A 22,990-nucleotide genomic window follows, 5' to 3' on the forward strand; every position below is an offset into this window, starting at 1 on the left:
TAGGTGATGTGAAATGGGAAGAAAAGGGGCAAAGGGGAAGGAAGTGAGAGGGCTACGGGAAAGGATAGAAGGTTATGGGATTAATATGAGAAAATGGAAAACTAGGAACAAAATTTTTGCAAATAGGGAGGAATGGAAGGGTTGACAGGAGGGCTGTGCAAGGGTGAAAAATAAGAACCAGGAGAGACTATGTAAAGTTGCAAATTTCCAATGATGAATGTCATTATATGGTATACCTAAAATGTACCAATGATTAGAATGAATAATCGATAATGCAAAATGGAAGAAAAGGTCCAAAGGGGTAGGGGTAGTGGGAGGGCCAGGGGAAAGGAAAAATGATGAGAAATCGAAAAAATGGAAATAAAGTCTTTGTAAATAAGGAAGGGTGGAGGGGGTGAAGGGAGGGTTAGGAATGGGAAAAAATAAGAACCAAGATGCATTATGTAAAGGTACAATTCTCAATGAGAATTGTAATTGTGTTATGTACCTAAAATGTACCAATAAAAGAATTTAATTAAAAAAAATAATGTGGAAGTATTGCTTTCCTTTCAATTTCATTGAAGATTTTAAAGAGTAGTGGTGATAGTTTTTCTCTAAATGTCTTGTAGAATTCAACAATGATTCCATTAGGACCTGGGCTTTTCTTTGTTGGTAAATTTTTAATTACCTTTTCAATTTCACTGATTGTAATTGTAGTGTTTAGAATTTTATAATCTTCTTCATTTAATCTTGGCAATTCGTATTATCTAGGAATCTGTCCATTTCTTCGTGTTTTCCATTTTATTATAGTACAGATTCTTGAAGTATGTATTGATTGTCTTCTGGATTTCTGCTGGATCTGTGCTGACGTCACCTTTTTCATTTTTAATTGCATGGATTTGAGCCTTTTATTTCCTTTTTTGGATGTTTGGCTAAGGGTTTATCAATTTTATTTATTCTTTTGAAAAACCAATGCTTTGAATAATTGATTTTTTTGTATTGTTCTCTTAGACTCCATTGCATTGATTTCTGCTTGGATCTTCATAATTTCCTCTCTTGTATGAGCTTTGGCTTTGTCATCCTCTTCTTTTTCTAGAAGCTTCAGCTTCAGCATTAGGTTGTTTATTCGAGCTCTCTCTGTTTTCTTAATATGGGCATTCACTACTATGAATTTCCTTCCTAGAACTTTCATTGTGTCTCATAGATTCCTGTATGTTGTACTGACATTATCATTTACTTGTAGAAATTGTCTAATTTCTTCTTCAATTTCCTCTATGATCCATTGGTTGTTCAAGAGAGTGTTATTCAATTTCCATGTTTTTGTGGGGGTTTTGCAGTTTCTTATGTTGTTTATCTCCAATTTTATTGCACTATGTTCTGATAATAAACAGGAGGTGACTTCAATTCTTTTCATTTACTTAAACATGCCCTATGAGCTAGCATGTGGTTTGTTTTGGAGAAAGACCCACGTTCAGCTGAAAAGAATGTATATTCTGATATTGTGAGGTGGAACACTCTGTAGACATATATTAAGCCCATTTGTTCAAAAGCTTGGTTCAGTTCTAGAATTTCGTTGTTAAATTTTGTCTACATGATCTGTCTATTTGTGACAGTGGGGTACTGAGATCCCCCACTACAATTGTATTAGTGCTTATTTAGTTTTTCATGTCCATTAATATTTATTTTGTCCAGTTGGGGGCATTCATATTTGGTGCATATATATTTATGATTGTCATCTCTTCCTTTTGGATTGTTCCCTTCACAAGGATGTAGTGACCATCTTTGTCTCTCTTAATTAGTTTTGGTTAATTTATTTTATTCTTAATTTATTTTGTCTGCAAATAAGATTGCTAGTCCTGCTTTTTCCAGGTTCATATCATATGAAGAACTGTTTTCCATCCTTTTACTTTCAGTTTATGAATTTGTTTCTGAGTTAGGTGTGTTTCTTATATACAGCATATTGTTGGATTTTGCTTCTTAATCCATTCTGCCAGTCTATTTCTTTTGATTGGAGAATTGAGGCCATTAACATTGATGATTATAATTGATATATATTGACTCATCCTTGCCATGGTGTTTTACTGTTGTTGGCTCTTTTATTTTTTCATTTTTCCACCTTTCCCTTTAGTTTCTTGCCTTGCCTGTTTGCTTTGCTCTGTTGGGCCTCATGGAGTTGTGATCTTCATTGTCTTTTTCTAGGATATTGTTTAGAATTGTTTGGAGTGTTGGTTTGGTGTTCATGAAATTTCTCAGGTATTCTTTATCATGGAAGTGTCTATTTTCCCCATTGATTTTGAAAGATAATTTGGCAGAATACAATAGTCTAGGTTGGAAGTTATTTTCTTTTAGGGCTATGAAATACTTCATGCCAGGATCTCCTTAACTTGAGGGTTTGTGGTGAGAAGTTTGCTGTGATTCTGATGGGCTTTTCTTTGTATTTGTTATGTTTCTTTTCTCTAATTGCTTGTAGAATTTTGTTCTTCTGTTGCATTTCTGGGATCTTGCTATTATATGTCTAGGTGTAGATTTTTGTTGTTCATGGCTAGTTGGAGTTCTATATGCCTCACTTATCTGTATGTCCAAATCTTTACCTCTGTCTGGGAAGTTTTCTACTATTACTTCTGTGAACAGATTTTTTATGTCATTTGTACTTTCCCTTGTTTTTTAGTGGACTTGTAGCAGTCTTATGTTATTCTTCTTTGCATCATCTAGGAGCTGTTGGATTGATTTCTCATGGTCCCTTACTATTTTTAAGAAACTTCTGTTTTCATGGTCACTAACCACAATCCTGTCTTCTATATATGATATTCTATCTTCACATTTGCTCAATCTACTGTGAATACTTTCAATGCAGTTTTTAATCTCCTGGATATCTGTTTGAATCTGTTTCATGGATTCCATTTATTTCCTATGTTGGGTGATCATGGTTTCCTTTTCTTTCTGATGCTGGGCATTCATGGCTTCCAGCATGGTTCTGAGCTCGTCTATTTTTTTTTTTTATCTCTTTCTGTTCTAGAGCCTCTAATCTTGTCTTTCACTCTAATCAGCAACTTTGTAGTTATCTGGGAAATTATTTCTCTTCTGAATTTTTCTAGAGCCTCATTCATCTGTTTTGTTACTTCCTGTGCTACCATTTCAGGGTGTCCTGGTGGTTGATTATAATATTTTTCCACCATGTGTCCCCCACAATTTGCCTTTGGTGAGCTGGAAGTTTCTGTTTGTGTCCTGCCAAAATGTCTTCTAATTTTTAATTCCGTTGTTCATGCTGTTTTTTGCTTTAATTCCTGGGCTGATACTCCTATATTTCTTATTTTGAGTATCTTTATTACTGGTGTTTAAAGCCCCCATGGAGTGATTGCTTCTCAGGATATCTTCCAGGTAGCTGGACTTTTTAGGCTTTGAGTCTCTAATGACTCTTAGGCAATCTTGTTTTCAATATGCCAGGGAGGACAACTGATTAGATCAATCACAACACTTTAGCCCAATTGACACAATCAGCACCAAACACAGCTTAGAAAATGACAATTTGTGAAAGCAGTTAATCTGCCACCTTTAAATGTGAAAGCTAGATCAAAATCTAGGCCAGCCCAAAATATGTTGGTAGTAAGTAAAGCTTTCAATATGGCAAATTTATTCTTAGGGATAAGGATTTAGCAGGGGTTGGGGAGGGATGGGTAGAGAGATAAAAGGGAGAGGGGAATGTTAGAGGTGAGGCTAGAGGACACAGGAAGATCTTGCAAATTGTAGGAATCTGTTGAAGACAGGAGGAGAAGACAGAGTGAAAGAACAGAGACAAGTATAGAAAAAACTGACAACAATAGGGAAGGTAGAAATTGTATTCACCTTTCTCTAAAAGTGACAGTGAAGAGAACAGAGAGAGAGAAAAAATTCAGAATGGGACAAGATCAGGAACAAAGACGGAGAGAAATATAGAGCCAGAAGGGATAGAGAGAAAAAGAAAAGAAAAAAATTATATATCAAAACAAAGGTCTGCCTCAGCATATGTCTCTGCTGTCCTGGTAGGCAATGTGGACAGCACTGTGCGGGTCTAACTCGATTAGTCTCAGCAAGCCACCTGTGGTCTACTGAGATTCAGGCTGATTTCTGGCTGCAAGGTCCAAGTTGAGGTCCCTGACCTCTTGCAGGATTAAACTCTGCAAGGTTCTACTTCAGGTTCCAGCTGTCCTTCCCGCTATGTGAGTCTGCGTTTCTGTGGGAGGTGCTGATCCTACCAACTTACTAATCACGATGGTCCAGTGTGCTATTGAAGAGGGTTTTTTTCACTTTCCCAGTGGGCTTCAATTTTCATTGAGGAGTGTCAAAAAGGCACTCTCTGTTGTTCACTCTTACTCTATCTTCTGGAGCTCATAACCATGTCCTTTATGTTCCCCCTGGCACCTCTGCTGTGTGGATTAAGATGCTACTCAGAGTTCACGTGGCATGGTCTGGTGGGGCACATGATGCTTGGGTCCCAGGTTCCCCATTTTTTCTTCTACCAGTTTAAACGTTGTTTTCAATTCCGTCTAGTGCATTCTTCAATTTGATTACTATACTTTTCAACTCCGAATTTTTCATTTATAATTTTAATTTTTAATTTTTTCTATCACTTTCTTAATATTCTTTTCTCAATCATTGTCATCTTACTTTCTCCTGCTTTATAAAATATAATTGTCTTTATTTTTTATTTCTTTCATTTTATGATAGCTGATTTAGATTTTTATGATATTTAACATCTGAACCATTTAATAGGAAATTTCCAATACTCACTTTTACTTTCCTGTTTACATTCATAGTTTTTAGTTTCTAAGCACGTCTCTTAATTTCTTATTGAAATCTGATATTTTAGATAATATATTGTAGCAATTCATACAAATTTCATAGTTTGTTTTCTCTTTTATTTTTATGTTTAGTGACTTGGATATGCTATCTAAGCAATGTGAATCCCCCCAGTGTAAAACCTGTCATGTTACTTTTCAAAAGCAAAGAGTCTCAGACATATATACAGTCAACCTGAGATGACAATAGTTTTACCAAGGCTCTCTTTGACTCTCTCTTGAATAAACTGCCTTAGTTGGGAGCAATCCAATTTATTAGTCTCCACCCCTCTCCACCTGACGGCTGCATTGTCTTGAACACTGTCCCAGAACATATAATGCTCCAACGTCTGATCCAATTAAGTTTGGAGCCCTTCACAAGAACATTTTTGAAGCCAGTTTTCTGGTCTCTTTTTTTGTTTCTCTTTAGTAAACTATATGGTCTATAATTGTACCCCACATAGAATTAACAGCCTTCATTAATTTCTTTATTCCAAGAAAACTCCATTTCCTTCAGAGCACATTTAAGCCTACATAGCTTTGTACTCTGTTCCATATAAAAACATTTCCTTTTGGAGGGAGCTACAGACCTCTTTATTGTGTGAATTGATTTTCATCACAGATCAAATCTCTGAGCTGCTGATACAGAACTGGGGCAAGAATATTGGCTCCTCCTCAGGTAACTGTTTGATTTTATGAACAGAGTACTATAAGATAGTTATATCCTCTTCTTGGTTTATCTCTATTTTGTGAAACCTGAATTTTAGAAATAAGGCTGAGCTAAAGTTTTTGGGATTCTCAATATTCTTTATCTCACATGCCTGGATTAGAATCTCTGCCTTATGAATAGGCACCATGTGGAGGGGTGCCCCTGACTGCCTTCTAAATTGTTTTCATATATAATTTATTCCCTTAAATGCAGGACTAGCCAAGATGAGAGATTCTGGTGACCCATCCCTCTTATTGAGACATTGTGGCCCTTGACTGGAAGCTGGGGAAAGAGCAAGCTCTGGCTTCTTGGCCAAACCTGCATGAAGTTCAGCTTTTATAGTGCTTAGCTGCAAGTAGAGGGAGCAGTTTGCGGTTTAAATCCCAGGGATCTACAGAGTTTCTCTAGAGATTTTGTAGATTTTCCAACCTAAATATTTCTCCAATGCCCTTATTTGAGCTCTGCCCTTAAGAAAATTTCCAGAGACTTGAAATGCTTTTGTTTTTTAGTAACTTTTTCTTCTACTTATGCTTTCCCCAAAATCCTTTCCCAGCTGCACTGAATATCCGTGGAGCTCCTCGTCCTTCAATGCTAGTTCTGGTGTTTCTGTTCTCTAATTGTGCTTTTAAATTTCGTTTTTACAGTGACTGCATTAATCAGCTTTCTCATCTCTGTGACACAATACCAGACACCCATCACTTCAAGGATGAATTTCATTTGGCTCAGAGTTTATGGGAATTTATTCCATGACTGGCTGGCTCCAAGGCAGAAACATCATGAGGGAAGGGCATGGCAGAGGAAAGATGCTGACTTCAGGGAAGCTGAGGAGCAAAACAGAACAGTTTCAGTGAAGAAAAGGTGAGGGACCAGATATAGAGCCCAAGGTCACATCTCCGAGGACCACCCTTGGTGGCTCCCAAGTCAATCAAGTTGATGATCACCTTAATCATCACAAAAACTGATGATATCATTCATTTCCTTCAAATACAGATATATCAGTTTATAACTTTACCTCAAAAATATGTAATTCATTTGTCCAAATGATTTTAAGAATTTTATTATTTTAAGAATGTGGCTATTCTTAGTAATGTCTATTTATCTTGCAATGTAAACCCTAATTTTCTTTAACAACTAATTATTTTTATTAGTCATATTTGTGGTACATCCTGATTACATTCATCTTGTATATAGCACATCTTTGTTCTTTATTCCGTTACTTTCCCTTCCCTACCCTCTCCCTCCATTTCTTGGTCTCCTTCCATTGTGTAAAATATCTATCTCCCTGTTTCCTATTATCTATCTATGGTTTTGCTGTTTCTATTATTTATATTTTGGGTTTCTCATATAAGAGCAACCATGCAACATTTAAGCTTGTGTGTTTGATTTATTTCACTTAACATTATAATTAACAAAAATATTTTTGTTAACTTTGTTAAAATTAAAAAAAAATCATAGTATGTAGTATTTGGTATAGCTTATTATGTGTAATTATTTTTGATACACCCATTTTGTAATATGAATCAACAATTCCTTTGTGTTTACTGCTGAATACTCTTACATTATATCTATTCACTTACTTCATTATAATTTTAACTTATTAAAAAATAAAACTACTACAAATATTCATATGCCAGACTATGAATAGACCTGTAGTTTTATTTTTTTTATAAATACCTTGGATATACAGTTTTATTTTATACCTGGAAATGGAATGGCTAGATTATACAATACATGTAGGTTTAACTTGTTTACAAAACTGCCAAACTATTTTCTAAAGTGGCTGTGCTGCATTACATTTTGACCAGTAGAGAAAAAGAATTTTAATTTCTCTAAATACTCACCAATAACTGGAATAGGATATATTTTTAGGTTTAGCAATTCTAATAGTTGTGTAGTGATATTAATCTTTAGTTATTTAATAGTGAAATGTTTGCCCAGATTGATTTTTAACTTTGTAGTTAAACATCTTATTCAGTTTTTAGAATTCCTTTTACATTATGTGTATAAGTGCTCTGAAATACAGATATATCCTATTGCAAATAAGTTCTCCTAGTCTGTGGATTATATTTTCAACATGTTTAAGAAAATATGTTGCTAATTTTTGTGAAGTTAAATGCATCAGTCTAGTTGTTTATAGACTGTACTTTTTGTTTCATTTGCAAGAAATGTTTCCCTAAACTAAATTCACAAATTCTTTCTCCTATATATTTTTCTTTTTATCTTTTATTGGCTTGCAAGGCAGGTGGCAGAACCACTGAGCTAAATCCCTGGCACTTGCTATATACTTTTCTTAGAAGACTTATAATTTTAGATTTTACTTTTAGATCATGTATGTGTGTATGTGTTAGTGTTTTTTTAAAATAAAAGTTGAGATATAGTTACACTTTTCATTTATTTTGTTTATTTGCTTGTTTTTTGTGTATGGATAAACACTGTTGAAGACAGTTATCTTTTTTCACTGAACTGCACTTGCAACTTTGTCAAAAAATCAGTTGTACACATATCGATGGACTTATTCCTTCATTCTGTACCCTGTTATGTTAAATTATTTATCTGTTTAAATACCAATATAATACAATCTTCATTTCCATTGTTTTAGTTAGTATTCAGGTAGTTTTAGTCCTCTGGTTTTGTTTCACTTCCTCTAAATATTTTGACTATCTTACATCCTTTGCATTTCAAACAATATTTAGGGTCCATTTCCATTACTATTTAAAAAATTTGAATGGAGATCACAGAAGTTTTTATTACAAACAAAATATAACATTAAAAATTTAAACCTCTTCAGTAAGAAAAGCAGACACTTTGTTCTTCTAATTTCCGTCTTCATACATATTAGCTATAACTCTAATTTAAAGGTTTCATGGTACCCTTGAAAATGCTTAGCTTTAAAAGCACAATGGCAGTGAGAAACAGGAACTGTTTTACCACCATGGAAAACAGATCAGTATTTCAGCTGTTCAAAAGATTTCTGTCACAATTAAACCCGTATCACATCTACCAGGAAAAGCCTGATTGAAAGGATAATGTCATGACTTAACCTAAATTTTTATCTCACTTGATTTGAAAATCTCTATGCCTAGAGTATTTGTTAAAAAAATAGCAAATATGAATCATTGCAGCTGCTTAAGATTTTAATATTAATTGAGACAAACAAGAGCCTGGCAAAAAAGGGAAGGAAAGTTTGGGGAACAAAACTTCCATATGAAACTTTGAAAAGCTCTGAGATATTCCTATAGCTTTGTCTGCATGCACATATAGGCAATAATTTCTTAGGGGTGAAGTAGCATACAAGCAGGAAAATGAAGCATGAATCAGGATTGTGAAAAGCCTGTGTAATCAAGGCATGAATTAACCTACATATAAAGTCTATTGGCAGAAAACAAATACACTTCTTCAAGGCATTTAAAGAAACCTCTGACTGACTGCTGGCTTACATCTAATTTAATTGAACAGAGACTTCAGTGGCAGTACAGTACAAAAAGTATAGCCTTTATAGAATTAGTCTTTGAAAGCCACAACCAAATAACAACACCAACATGGGCAGAGAAAAAAATGACATTCTCCAGATTTATCATGTTATATTAATCCAGATATTCACCTTTTAAGAAAAGTTACAGGAAACTTAGTAGTACAGTCTACACACACAGGGAAAAATACAGTCAATAGGAGCCGGAGTATAGCTCAGTGGCACTGCACCTGTCTGGAAAGCACAAGGTCCTGAGTTCGATTCCTAGTATTGGAAAAAAAATACAGTTAATGGAAACTGTCCCAAAGGGGACACAGACATTAGAATTGCTAGACACAGACTTAATTCAGCTGATATAATTGTATTTAGATGAATAAACTAAAGCATTTGTAAAGAATTAAAGACAGTGATGTCTGTGATGCTCAGTATAAATAAGAGATAATACCAACAGAGTGATAGAAAATATAAAAATAAAATCAAGTAAAATTTTGGAATCATAAAATAAAATAACTAAAATGAAAGTTTAGAGACAATGGTAGGTAGGCTTAAACTGGCAAAAAAGATGTAGCAAACATTAAGAGAGATCAAATAACAGTGCAAAGTATGGAACAGAGGAAAAAACATTAAAAAATATACACAGCCTCTGAGACCTATGAAATTATCATTAAGTTACGCAAAAAAATACACAGTGAAAGTCTCAGAAAGCAAGAAAGAAAAGAGACAGAAATAATATTTGAAAAAATGTGTAAAATCTTCACATATTTTGATGTAGAAATAAATATGATTAATAAAAACAAACCACAAATTTGATGAAATACATTAATTTACACAGCCAAGATAGTCTATACACTTCAAATAGGATACATACAAAGAAGTCCACACAGAAGCATCCAGGACTGGCGCTGCTTCACCATGAGCATCTCTGCCCCTTTTATGCTAGGTGGAAACTGGTTTCCTAATGCATATCTTAAGGAAGGATAACTTAGGAAAGAGACCAAAGGAAAATAGATTGGAAGACTGGAAAGTAGTTGGAATGTCCCTTTTGTCATTATGAACCCACACACAGACACACACACACACACACACACACACACACGTGAGTGCGCACACACACACGATACAATTTCTTCTTTTGTACTGCCAGATACCTGAGGACTCTCAGTGAGCAGAAGAGTGCTTTTTTCAGTCAATCAATAAATGTGAATTTGTAAAAGAAAAATAAAACTGCAGTTTTACAGTATAACTATAAAAAGCTAAAGTGTAAAAACTAAAAGGAAAAGTGTAAAAGACCAAAAGGAAATTGTATTTTATTTTGGTAAACTGTGGATTACAAACTGTAATAAATCAAACAATAACATTTTAGCACTTTTTAATTGTAAAAATTAAAAAGAAAGTGAGTCATGACAGTAGAAAGAGAAAATTAACTTAAATTATATAAAAATTTTTAACAAAAATTAACAATTCATTTCTCATGAGAAATGAGAAGATATTAGTGGGATGGTACTGTCATAGGGGTGAAATAAATACAATATTAACCAAGAATTCAATATCTAGCAAATGTGGCCTTCAAAAGCCAATTAAGGAGAAACTAAGATCTTCCCAGATTGAAAGAAAAATTAAGGAATGCATTACTAACAAATATATCCTAGAATAAAACATTTAGGAGATTTTCATGCTGAAATGAGAAGAAACTCTCCAATAATTCATTATTCTGTTTAATGAACTAAAGAAAACTGGCAAAAAATGACTAAATAAATGCATATAGCAAACTAATAAATGTATTTTTAACTTTTATAATTTTTTGAGACATAATTGCATAAAGCAGTTGTTATAAAATTCTGTCAGTGATTATGTAACAGTTGCAAATATAATTTGAATGACAGTAACTCAAGGTAGGATTTAGGAAATGAGAGTATATTGAAGTGAGGATTTGTACACTATTAAAATTAAGTTATCACTGATAAAAACCATATTGTTTTAAGTTCAAATAATTGTATTCTTTAGAAAAACCCCTAGAAAAAAGGCTAACAGTGACAATAAAGAAAATATAATAGAACTGAATGACACATTAGAAATTATTAATTCAAAAGAAGGCAGCAATGCAGAAGCAGAGACATAAGACATATAAGAAACAAATTTTAAAATGGTAGATATAAATCTTAAATATCAGTACTTAAACTTAAACCAAATTAAATCCAGCAATAAAAAGAAGAGCAAAATGGATTTTAATAAATAATATAGCTATGTGTTATCTATGAGAAACATACTTTAGACATAAAAATATAAATAGAAAGAAAAAGGTTGACAAGTAAGTAGCATGCAAACAATTATCAAACAAAGCTATAACAGCCATACTAATATTGACCAAAGTAGACATGAAGACAAAGAAAAAATGATTACTGGAGTCAAAGAGGCTATTTTTATAAATATAAAATGATCAATAATCAGGAAAATAAACATATATGCACATAACAACAGGGCTCTGAAATACATGAAGCAAAACCTGACAGAATTAAAAGAATAAATAGGGAATTAAGGTATAATAGTTGGTAATTTCAATATTAAACTTTAATAATGACTAATCCTACTATTTAATAGATAGCAAATATAAAATTTAAACAATTCTATAAAAGTTAGACTTAATAGATATCTGTAGACACACTCTTCTCAGTAGTAGCATATAAACATTCTTCTCAAGCACATATTAATATTTTTTAGAATAGAGCGTTTCCTTTGCTATAACACAAATACTGTTAAAATTAAAAAGGAGAATAATCAAATAAAATATGTTCAGTAACCACAGTAGAATAAAGTTGAAAATGAAAACTGGGAAGAAATTTGAGAAATGCATAAACATTTGGAATTAAAGAATGTACTTGTAAATAAAACATCAAAGAAAAAAGATACAGGATGCTATGCTTTGAAATACATGAAAATAATATACATTTACCAAAAAGTGTAAATGCAGCTAAATTGGTGCTCAGAAGAAAATTTATATTTTCATATACCTATGCTAGGTAAAAAGACTCTTTTTTTTAATGACCGGAATTTTAGGGTTTTTCTTAATTAATTTTATTGGTTCATTTTAGGTATACAATATGACATTTATCATTGGAGATTTGTACCTTTACATAATATATCTTGATTCTTATTTTTCCCCATTCCCCTGCCCTCCCTTCAACCCCTCAATCTTCTATATTTACAAAGATTTTGTTTTCATTTTTTCATTTTCTCATATTAATTGCATTCTCTCCTTTCCCCTACCCCTCCCACTTCCCCTTCCCTTTTGCACCTTTTCTTCCTATATCACATTATCTATTAAACATTTCGATCCTTATTTACATTTTCAGTTTCTCACACTAGAGAAACTATTTGATATTTGCACATGTGTGTCCTAATTATTTCACTTGAGTATCGCCTCAATGTGAATCCATTTAGCTATGAATGTCTCTAATTTCTCATTCTTTATGGCTGAGTAGTACTCCATTTTATAAACAAAACAAACAAACCACGTTGTCTTTGTCCAGTCTCCAGTTGATGGGCAATTGGGCTGTTTCCAAGTTTTAGCTATTACAAACTGTGCCGCTATGAACATGGGTGCACAGATATCACTGTTGCATGATTCTTTTAATTCTTTTGTGAAGATACCTAACAGGTGAATAGCTGGACTCTTAATGACTAAAACTTCTTCCTTCTTAAACTAGAAAATGAAGACCAAGCTAAACACAAAGCAGATGGGGAAAGACAGAATTCTGATACATGAAATAGAAAATGGAGAAATAATATTGAAAATAGAGAAACAATATTCAGTTGAATTTGTTTTTTGTTGAATTTTGTTTTATGAGGTCAACAAAACTTACAAATCTTTAGAGAGATAATCAGAGAGAGAAAGAGAGAGAGAACAAATACCACATTATGGAAATCAAGAATGAATAAGTGGACATCACTACAGACCCTGCAGAAATGGAAAAGGATTTAAATGGTACATTGGTCCACAAACTTAATTTGTTTTACTATTTTGGAGAAGATAGCCACATTTGTATTCATGTGAAGAACATGGCCTTGGTTGTGTTTGTCACCTTATGTGGAGTTTGTGAACAAAATCAAAATTTTGTTGAAGTCTTTTTGTTTGAGAACCAAATTGTTTGCAAATAGAAGAGTTTATGAGCCAAGGCATCACTGTGTCAGAAACTTCCTGTCGAATATGCCAAAAAATTAGATAGCACAGATGAAGGGGAAGATTTCTGGAAAGAAACAAACTAGCAAAAATGAATAAATGATACAAAATAGAGAGGCATCTAAAATATGGAAGGTACTTGAATTAATAATTTTGAAATTTCCTAAAAAGGAAACACAAGGACTATGAAGTTTAAGTGGTAAATTCCCCCAATAACTTTTAAATTTTTTTAAACATTTAATATTGATCCTTAACACACTCTTCCAAAATCAAAAGAGTAGGCAACATTCTCCTACTTTACAAATGTATTTAGAAAGGTTAATGAAGATTAACATTGTTCTGAGGCAAATGGATACCAACAGGTAAAAGAATAAAATTAGACCCCTTTCTTAGACCATACATAAAAAGTAATTGAAAATAGATCATAAGGTAATGTATGAGTTAAAATTATAAAATAATTTGAATTAAGCAGAGGGATAAATCTGTTGATCTCGAGTTAGGCAATCTTTTTTTATTCTGACCATTTTATGAATTTTTTTAAATTTATACTATATATGTATCGTATATAATGTTTATGTCATTTATGGGACTAGGCACCTGCACTTTACATATTTTTATATTTTTATTCTAATTTCTCTCCATGCTCTCCTTCATTCCTCTTCATTTTCTAAGTTCATGTTTGCATAATGTAATGATTACTTTTACCATGGGTAGTTAGTACATATATGTGACACATCTTAATTATTTTTATGTTCTCCTCTACAACCCCTCCCTATCCTCCATCTCTTGGTTGCTTTTCCATTTGTAAAAGGATTTATCTCCCTGTATTCTTTGTTTCTTTGTTTCTTTGCTTGTTTTTTTGTTCCTTCCTTCCTTCCCTCCTTTCTTCCTTTCTTTGTGTCTGTTTGTGGTACTGAGATCAAACCCAGGGCCTTGTGCATGCTAGGCAAGCACTATACCACTGAGCAACATCCTTAGCCCACTCTCTGTGTTCTATTCTCTTTTATTTTACTCCTTATTTATACTTTGGATTTTTCACATGAGAGAAACTATGCAGTATTTAAATTTGTGTGACTGACTTATTTCACTTAACCTTATGTTTTGATGTGCATCCATTTTCTTACAAATGTATCTTTTTATAGAAGAGCAGTATTCTATTATGTGCTGATACCACATTTTCTTTATCCATTTATTTGTTGATGGACATATAAGCTGCTTCCAAGATTTAGCTACTATGGGTTGTGCTGTTATTAATATTGGCATGCATGTGTTGCTGTAATATGATGTTTTTAAATTTTGGGGAAAGATATCTAATAGGGGAATGGTTGAGTTGAATGGAATTTCTATTTTTAGGGTTATTTTGGAAGCTCTATAGTGAATTCTATAATGGTTGTAGTGTTGTACATTCCCACAAGCAGTGTAGGAGGGTTTCCTTTTCATTGCACCTTTATCATCATTTGTTATTATTTGATTTCTTGATGATAGTCATTGTTTCTAGAGTAAGATGGAATCTCAGTGTTGTTTTAATTTGCATTTTTCTAACAGTCAGAGATTTTGAACATTTTACATACTTATTGTTCATTTATCTTTCTTCTTTTGAGAAGTATCTGTTCATTTCAGTAGCCCATTTTTTGATTGAGTCTTATATTTTGGAACAGCTAATTTTTAGAGTTCTTTGTATAGTCTAAATATTAGTCCTCTATGAGAGGTGTAGAATGCAACTTTTTTCATTCTGTAGGTTGTATCTTCATTCTGTTGGTTGTTTTCTTTACCAAGCAAAATCTTTTAATTTGATATAATCCCATTTATTGATTCCTGATATTTTTCATTATGTAATTGGAGTTCTGTTCAGAAAGCCCTTGCCTATGCTATGACTCCAAGAATTTTGTCTAATTTGTCTTCTAGCAGGTTGCTTCTATTTTAATATTTAGATCTTTGATCTATTTTTATTTTAGTTTAGTACATGATAAGTGATATGAGCCTAGCTTCAATCTTCTGCAAGTGAATAGCCAGTTTTCCCACCACAATTTTCTTAAGAGGCTATCTGTCTTCCAGCTTGTTTTAGGCCTTTTGGCAAAGATTAGGTGGCTGAATATGTCTTTTTTATGTATCTTCTATTCTGTTTCATTAATCCACATGTTCATTTTTGTGCAAGACCATGCTATATTTATCACTGAATCTTTCCAGTATAACTTGAAGTCAGGGATTGTGATGACTACTGCTTTGCACTGATTGCCCAGGATTGCTTTTGCTATTCTGGGTCTCCTCTGGTTCCATATGAATTTTAGGATTGTTTTCCATAATGCTATGAGGAATGCTATTGAAATTCTGATTGGGATTGTATAAATCTGTGTATCAGTTTTGGAGGATGGAAATTTTGACTATATTAGTTCTGCCTATCAAGGAACATAGGATATCTTTCAATTTTCTGATAACCTGTTCAATCTAATTTTTTCCAAGTTCTGTAATTTTCATTGTAGAGATCTTTTACTTCCTTGGTTAGGTTAATTCCTAAGTATTTAATTTTCCATGGTGCTTTTGAGACTGGTAATATTTTATTAAGGTCTTTCTCAGGGAACTTATTATTTGTGTATAATAACGATTTTTGTATGTTAATTGTGTATAGTGCTACATTGCTAAATTTAGTTATTAATTCTAGATATCTTTCTGTGGAATTGTTTGGGTCTTCTATGACATAGATGATGTCATGCCTTTTATCTGTCTCTTGCCTGAATGCTCTTACTAATGCTTTAAGAATTATATTGAACAGGAGTGGTAATGGTGGAAATCCTGTTCCTGATTTTAGAGGGAAAGTTTTCAGCTTCTCCCTATTTATTATACTGTTTGCTGTTAGTTTGTCATAAATGGCTTTTATCCATTTTCTGAATCTGTTGAGATGACCATGTGGTGTTTGTCTTTACTTCTGTTTATGTGATTTATTATGCTTATTGATTTGCATATGTTGAACCTTTCTTGTATTCTTGAGATGAAATCTACTTGGTCATGATGCATGATCTTTTTAATGATTTCTTACATTCATTTGACAATATCTCATTGAGAATTTTTACATCGATATTTATTAAGGAGGTTGACTCGTAATTTCCATTTTCAGTTGGGTCTGTGTCTGGTTTTGTTATCAGTGTGATCCCTGGTTCCAGGAATGAGTTTGGAAGCATTCGTTCCCTTTTAATTTCATTACAGAGTTTGAGAAGTATTGATGTTAAAATCTCCCTAAAGGGCTTTTAGAATTTAGCAATGAATCTATCATATTCTGAAATTTTATTTATTGGCAGGATTTTAATTACTGCCTCAATTCCATTGCTTTTACTGGATTGTTCAGAATTTTTATGTCCTCTTGGTTCAGTTTTGGTAACTCATATGTGTCTAGGAATATATCCATCTCTTAAAGATTCTCCAATTTGTTAGGGTACAATTTTTATAGGGTTCTTATTAATGATCTCTTGGATTTTGCTAATATCCATTGTGATTTTGGCTTTTTAATTTCTAATTGCATTGATTTTTTTCTTTACTTATTTTAGTAAGTTTGGGTACACGCAATGGCTCCCTGAAAAAAATCAAGGAAGAAATGAAATAATTTCTGGAATCAAACAACAATGCCACTATTAACACATCAGATCCTATGGAATATAATGAAAGCTGTAACTTTTTCAATATGGATACCAATTATTGAATTTTCTTTTATTACTGTTCTTACTAGAACCTTCATTACAATATTGAGAAAAGAGTAGCAAATTACTTTTTCCTTTTTTCCCCATTTTAGGGGAAAAATATTTAGTCTTTCATATTGTGTATATTGGTACCTGCAGGCTCTTTGAAAATTCTCTTTACCATGTGAAGAAATGTCTTTTAAGATGAGTATAATGACAGTTTTCATAATTAATGTATACTAATTTTTTGAATATTTTCAAATAATCATTTGTTGAAAACTCAAATACTCATTTCAACAATGTACATGGAATACGTTCAAATACTCATTTGTATACTTTCAAATCCCCAATTTTACAACAATTTTCACTATTAAAATATGTTAAATGCTTTCAAATACTTATTGTATCCATTAAGATAATGATATACTTTTTTTCTAGTTTACTAATTATTTTCATTTTATTAATTATTTTTCATTATTTTAATTTATTAATACATGAACATAGTACATAATGTTTACATTTCTTGTGGGAAGTTGGTACATGAACGTATTTTAATTTGCATTTTCATCTCTCCTCCACTCATCCTTTAATCCACTTCCTTTAAAAATATATTTCTATTTCCCTAATGTGATAAATTATATTGCTTGATTTTCAAATGTTAAATGAATTGCATTTTTTCTGTTATCCCATTTGTTCATAATGTATTATCTGTTTTATATATTATTTGCTTTGTTTCTTTTTTGTGAATATCTTGATAGTAATGTGTGTGACTAAGCACATGAGGAAAGTTGTTCTGTAGTTTTGTTTTTGTGTAACATTTGTGAGTAATTTTGATGTCAGGATAATGTTGGCTTCATAAAGTAAGCTAAATGAGATGTTTTCTCTGTTCTATACTTTGGAAGAGCTGGCACAGGATTAACTTTATTTCTTTCTTAAATATTTATAGAACTGATGCAGTTGTGTGGGCTGGAGTTTTCCACTTTGGAAAGTGTTCAAGTATAAAATAAATGTTTTTAACAAATAGAGGAGCATTTAAACTTCCTGTCCACTCATTTCCAATCTTTGATAGTTTCTTTAATGATTTGTCCAATTTATTTATTGGATAAACTGTTTATAATACTTGTTAATTATCCTTTTAATATCTAAAAATCTAGAATATAATTTCTCTCATTTTCCTTATTGGAATGTCTTCTTTTTTATTTTCTGATCAGTTTTGCTATTTTCTGGTAAGTCTTTCCTTCTCAATTACATTGATCTAAAAAAACAAGTTTTTGGTTCTACTAGTTGTTCTCTATTATCTTTGCGACTATCCTATTACTAATTTATCCTCTTTCTTGTTTAATTTCTTCTACTGTTTTTAAATTTAATTTTCATCAGTTTCGCATTTCCAAAGATGGATCCACATGCAATTGATATGAGACTTTTTCTGTTTTCTAATATAATTATTTTCATTGGATTTCTGATACTGTTTAAAAAAACTTACTGAAAAGCAAAGCAACTTAAACCAATAAACACTCACCTTATCACAATGTCTGTGGGTCAGGAGTACAGGAGTGACACAGCTAGTTAATTCCATATCAGTGTCTCTTGTAATATAGGTAGATATATATTGAAGTTTCAACTCAGAGAGAATAAACTTTTATAGTAGCCACCGTAGTGGTTAAGAGATTGCATCTTCTATTAGCTTTTAATTACTTTGTCCCAAAGTGATAATGCTCATTTTGTCATGTGTTTATTGGTCATTTGTATATCTTCTTTCAAGAAATGTCTTTAAGTCCTTTATTTTTCAATCATTATTTATTGTTATTCTGGAATTCCAGGAAATTTCTACATATTCTGGATATTAATATCTTATTAGATTTGTAATTTTTAAATATTTCCTCCTATTCTGAATTTTCCTTTTTTACTTTGTTGATATTGTATTTTTATGCACAGAGCTTTTTAATTTTATGGAGTCCAATTGTCTTTTTATCACTCATAACTTTGATGTCCTATCCTAGAAATAATTGCCAATTTCAATATCATAAAATTTTAACAAGTTTTAAGAGTTTTAGAGTTTTAGTTATTATGTTTGTGTTATTGGTCCATTGTGAGTTTATTTTTATATATTGATATTAGGTAAGGTTTCAGTCTCATTCTTTTGTACATGAATATTCAAATTTCAAAGCACCCTTTATTTAAAGGAGTATCATTTCCCACTGAATGATCATATGGCATTCTTACCACAAATCATTCAGCAATATATGTGTGAAGATTTATTTATGGGCCTTCCATTCCACTCACATACATACCTGTCTTTATGCTAGTACCACACTGTTTTGATTACTGGATCTCTGTTTAGAAATCAAGAAATATGAGTACTTTAGATATGTTCTTTTCAATTTTATCTCCCCATCTCATTTTTTGATATTCCATATAAATTTTAGGATTGTTTATTCTATCTTTGCATAAAGCACCATTGGGATTTTAATTGGGATTGCATTGAATCCTTGCATCACTTTAGGTATTACTGATATCCTAAGAATAGTAACTTCTAATCTATGAATATGTCTTCATTAATATCTTTCAGTAATGCTTTGTAGTTTTCATTGATAAGTCTTTCATTTCCTCCATAAGTTCTGTCTTATATTTACAAAACCTTTCCATGCTATTATAAATGGCACCACTTTTGTAATTTCCTTTTCCAATTGTTCATTGTTAGTAGAGAGAAATGCAACTTATTTTTATTATTTGTGTATGTGTAAAGTTTATATCCTCCTATATTGTGAAATTCCTTTGTTAGTTCTAATAGATTTATTCTTTTGGTGGAAACCTTAAGGTCTTTTACACAGAAGACAATTCAATTTGTGAAAAGAGATAATTATACTCTTTATGAATTAAATTCTCCTTTCTTTGCCTAGTTGTCTACTGGCTACAAGTTCCAGTACTATGTTGAACATATACTGGACTGAAGTTGTAGACATTGGCATCTTTGCTTTGTTTCCAACCTTAGAGGATATGCTTTAAGATTTTTATCAGTGACTATATTTTCTATGAGTTTTTAAACATGCTGATTATTATATTGAAGCCATTTTCTTCTACTTCTAGTTTGTTGAGTGTTTTTGTGATGAAAGGCAATAAATTTTGCCAAATGCGTCTTCTGTACAGTTTGAGATTTTATGTTTCCCTTCCTTCTACTAATGTAGTTTATAACTGTACATTGATTTACTTTCAGATGTTGAACAAATCTTGCATTCTGACAGGATTTTGGAAGAATGTTGATCAGAGATCTTTCTCAGTAGGGTTCTTTTATAATGTTTTTGATATCAAGGTACATCTGGACTCATACAATGAATAGAAAAATGTTTGGGGAAGATTGTTGACATATGTGTTTTAAATGTATGGTTTAATTCACCAGTGAAACAAAGATCTTTAGAGGAATATTTGATTATTGAGTCAACTTCCTTACTAGATATTTTTAAAAATTATTGTTAACTTTTAAATGAACAAATAAAACCATCTATTATGCAGCATAATTATATTTATTATTTCAGATTATATATTGGTTCATGAGTTAGTGTGATAAGTTTGCTATTTCTAGAAATTTTTCCATTTAATTTAAGTTATCTAATTTGTTGGTACAATTGTTCATAATACTTTCTAGTAGTCTTCTTTCTATAGAATTTGTAGAAATTTAATTTCTGATGTTAATAATTTCAGTCCTTTCACTTATTTTTTAGTATTTCCAAATGAAGTTTGTCAATTTTTGTCTATCTTTTTAAAGGACTTTTTTTCATTGATTTTCTCTGTTTTTCTATTTTCTTTCTTATTTGTCGCTGCCTCGATCTGTATTTTCTTTCTTCTCCTAGTTTTGGTTTTGTTATTTGTTTTCTATATCCTTAAGTTATACAGTTATATGGTTGATTTGAGGCCTTTCTTCTTATTAATATAAATATGTGTAGTTGTAATTTCCCCTTAAAACAACTTTTACAACATTCCATACTTTTTAGTGTTTTTATTTTCATTTATAAGAAGTATTTTTATTTACCTTGTGATTTATTTTTAATCAATTGACAATTTAAGAATTGTTTTCAATATCCATAACTTTCTGAATTTTTTTTAGATTTTATGAAATTACTGATTTCTAACTTCATCTTGTATGGTTAGAGGAAGTATTTTGTAGACTAATTTTAAAAATGTATTTAGACTTAATTTTTTGTCCAATATGGTCTGTCCTGGGAAATGTTTCATGTGGACTTGATAAAAATACATATGCTCTTATTGTGTTGAATGTTCTATATATAGCTGTTAAAACTAGTGTTTGTGTGTAAGTCCTTTGTCTCCTTCTATATTTTATGTCTGGCTTTTCTGTCCATAAGTAAAAGATAGGTATTAAAGTCACCATTATTATAGAACCATTTCTCTTTTCAATTCTTTCAGCATTTGCTTCATAGAACTATTATTACATTTGTAAATGTTTATAATTATTCTGTCTTGCTATATTCTACTTTCTTATTAGTATAAAAATTTTTTCTTTATGTCATTTAAAGTTTTTATAATATTTTATCTGTCAAAAAAGAGCCACCTGTGCTCTTTTCTTGTTACTATTTGCATAGAATATATTTTCCATGCTTCATTTTCAATCCAGTGGATCTAAATTGAGTATTTTGTACACAATCTATATAGATCACTACTTAAAAGGAATTCTACCCATCTGTCTTTTGTAATAACCAAGGAAGAGGAACTTGCTATAATTATTTTACTATTTTTCTATCATTTTCTATATGCTTAAAGGTCTTTTTGTGTCCTATTTAATGCATTTCTGTTTTCTCTGTGGTTTATTTTTATAGTGAAATTTCAAAATTGAGTTCTTATTTCCTTTTTTATGTATTTTTGATACATACCTTCTTTGTGATTACTGTAGAGATTACACTTGATACTTGAGTTATAACATTCTATTGAATTATAGAAACTTAATTTCAGTGCCATAAAAACTCTGCCTTTCACTACTTTCTTTCTATTGGAAAGTTTTCTCTATATATTACCTGCAGCCCATGGGCTGCTTGCTCTCTTTTTAAATATTATAACAAAAAAGATTTTAAAAAGAAATTTTGCTAAAGACATATTAATTATTTGATATATTTTATATACAGCACAATTCAATTCACCTTCACACAATGAGACCCAGGTAAGCCAAAAGTTTTAACACCCATGAGGTAATGCATTTATATTTAAAATAATTCCCTGTATGTCATTTTATATGAAATTTACTTATAATATTAGAGAGAGATGCAACACAAATAGACCACTTCCCCTATTTCTATAGCTTAATGATCAAAAGCAAAGTGCTGCCACTAGGGTAAGCTGTAGAGTTCCCATTAGGACAGTACCTCAGAGAGCTATAGAGGAAGGGTTTCCTACTTAGTCCCAACTACCAAAGGCATAGATGAATGACTCTAAGCCAAGCAAGCCATAAGTATGTGACTCAGGCATAGAGCAACCATGGGTTTGGGGGTGGCTCTTGCAGAGAAATGCCATGGGATCAGGGCACAAGCAGAGAATCACAGTGGTGTCAGAATCTGAGAAGGCAGGGATGACACCCTATTGTTTCTAATTGGCAGAAGCAATAGCTGGAGGTCTGACTCATTATTGTCCATTACTATGGTATGAAGGTTTGTGTTCCCTCAAGGTTTTTATGTCCAACTTTTAAACTCCAAGGAAGTGATATTTAGTACTTGAAGACTTTGGGAAGTGACAAGTTCATGGAGGGAGAGCCATTATGGATGATGCTTACTGACTTTATTAAAAAGACCTTCATCTTATCTCCCACACGAGGACAAAGCAAAGACACAAGGTCCAAATATCAAAAGACAGACCCTTGCCAGTTACAATCTTTTTTATGATTTTTGCCTCAATAAAATAAATTTCTGCTTTTACATAAGCTACCCACTTTATGGTATTTTGTTATAGGAGTTTTAACAGGCTATGGTGAAAACTTAAGTCTGAAAAGTAGAAATGTTGTAGCAAATAGTAACTTTGTAACTAACTAATGCATAGAAATTAGAAGAATTTTGAGATACATGCTGAGAAAATCGGGCAAAGGCACGAACAAACCATGAAGAGTGATTTCAGCAAAGGTGTAGGATAGGTAGAGAACAACTATAGAGAAAGTTTCAATTCTTCATGGCCTGAGTC

The 22,990-nt window shown here is 31.9% G+C and overlaps 1 long non-coding RNA gene across 1 annotated transcript in view; it reads right to left on the minus strand.

The window, feature by feature from the left end:
* Positions 1 to 93: 93 nt before the first annotated feature.
* Positions 94 to 22,990, minus strand: part of LOC147830467 (uncharacterized) — a 94,862-nt gene continuing 71,965 nt past the window's right edge. Inside the window, exons 2-3 of the long non-coding RNA XR_015452874.1 lie at positions 9,104 to 9,235; positions 94 to 6,323 (exon numbers count right to left, since the gene is read on the minus strand). This is a non-coding gene — a long non-coding RNA (uncharacterized LOC147830467). The remainder of the gene's footprint in view (positions 6,324 to 9,103; positions 9,236 to 22,990) is intronic.

This window comes from Heterocephalus glaber, unplaced genomic scaffold (genome assembly GCF_053883595.1).
Source record: "Heterocephalus glaber isolate CG9 unplaced genomic scaffold, H.glaber_assembly_v1.0 deba00000122, whole genome shotgun sequence".
NCBI classification, from domain to species: domain Eukaryota; kingdom Metazoa; phylum Chordata; class Mammalia; order Rodentia; family Bathyergidae; genus Heterocephalus; species Heterocephalus glaber.